Genomic DNA, 2,023 nt, shown 5'->3' on the forward strand with positions numbered 1-2,023 from the left:
TATACAAAATTTGTTTCATTTTTTGAATGATTATATATATTTTTTATTTTAATCACACAATACTTTATATACATTTAAAATACTTCAATATTTTTTTGTTCATACTATTTTCGTACAAAATTTCTTTATATTTTTCTCTCTAAACAATATTTTTTTAAAGGATAACAAAACAAACAATTTTTTGGTCTACCATTTGCCATTGTCGTTAGACGATTATATATATTTTTTTAATTGAAATATTTTTAATTATAAAAAATATGATTTTTTATTAAATGAAAAAATTACTACTTATTTCCTTGTTTTTTTCTTCTTCTTTATAATTAAAAAGTTTTTTATTAAACCATGTAGGATCTTCGGTGAATTCAATTATCCTCTCAACACCAGTAGTCTTTTTCTATACAGCATTACATTAATGTTTTCAATTCTAAATCAAAATGCGTAATTGTTGAAATTATGTTTTTGTTCATTAAAATCAGAGCACATTTTATGAATCGATATTATATACACTAACTATATAAACACTGTATAAGAGATTGAGAAACAAACAAAACAAAAAAATAATTATGCAAAATATTAAAAATATTTTTTTATAAATGTGTATATTTAGAAATGACAAAAGAAAAAACTCTTAACAATACATATAAAATAAAAAACAACCATACATAATCGTGTAGTAGCAGCTAACTCCTCCATAGTCATGTTTTGTCCACAACAATTAAGGAAATGAAAGTGAAGTTTATAAAAACATAGAAATCAACAGCAATGTAATAGCATAAAAGAAAAAAATAATTACCAACAATATTTGTTATAGTTAAGATGTCATTATTAACATTTAGTTCAAGTAAAAATAACTCTATGAAAATACCATTGGAAATAAATACAAAATAGTTAATATAATGAAATAATAAGATAAAAGAAAAAACAAAACAAATGAAATAAATATAAGTAAGAAAAAAACCAAAAATATGGAATTTTTTATTTGAATTTTGTTGCAGTTTGCTGAGAAGATTTTTGGTTTGTTTTCATTAATTAATTATAGGGTTTATTACATTGAGAGCTATATTGCGTTATATTGCAATTTTTAAATCTGTATATGGTTATAGTTCTGGAGAAAAAAATTACCAAACAAAATATATTCGAAAAATACAGTTATATACATAAAATTATAGAAACCGAAGTTATATTAAAATAATGTCTATGTGGACATATTTGTTAAGAGATATATCTTTTAAACCATTTGGAATATTGCTTATCTGTAGCAAATGTGTAGCTATAGACTAGGTTACAAAAGTGTCCAAGGGATTATCATCGAAGAATATCATCTGGACCATTAAAATTGCTGAAAGAAAATTGTAAATAAAAATAAAAAAATATAAAAGAGAACCCTTATCTTTTGGACTATAACTCCTAAAAAATCACTTGTCATTGACAAAGTTGTAGCTACAGCCTATGAGTTGAAAAGTGCAGAAGGAATTATGTCTGAAGAATAACATCTAGACACTTAAAATAGCTAAAAGGAAAGTGTATTAGCAATTTATTTCCTTTTCATTTTATAGAGAAATTAAATGTAACTCTTTTTGTCTATAAATTCCTATTTGAAATATCAATATCTTGTAATTAGCGAATTTGTAGCTATAGTCTAGGAGTTCAAAAGTGCCAAATGGACCAGCACCGAAATATAATTCTATTACCACGGAAAGCATTTCTCTCGAGAGGAAAATCCTCCAATCGTAGAAAATATAGGAGTAAAAATTTTTGAATATTGAATCTTTTTTTAATCAACTGTGGGTCTTTTTCATACTTTGTGTACCCTTATTTGTTTGCGCAAATTTAAAGTGTTTGTGCTGTACGAAATAATTAAAAAGAAATAGTGAATTGAAACCAAAAAATATTATTATACTTAGATCATATTTAGAGGATGTTGCTACTTCTAGGGAGCAACAAAGAACTTCTATAAGATTATAAAGAAGAAAATTGCGAAATAGTTTTCAAATCCTCTTGACTTGCCACAATCATTAGCTGT

The sequence above is a fragment of the Musca vetustissima genome, unplaced genomic scaffold (assembly GCF_032173495.1).
Source record: "Musca vetustissima isolate MV318-11 ecotype Yass unplaced genomic scaffold, APGP_CSIRO_Mvet_v1 utg3405, whole genome shotgun sequence".
NCBI lineage: Eukaryota > Metazoa > Arthropoda > Insecta > Diptera > Muscidae > Musca > Musca vetustissima.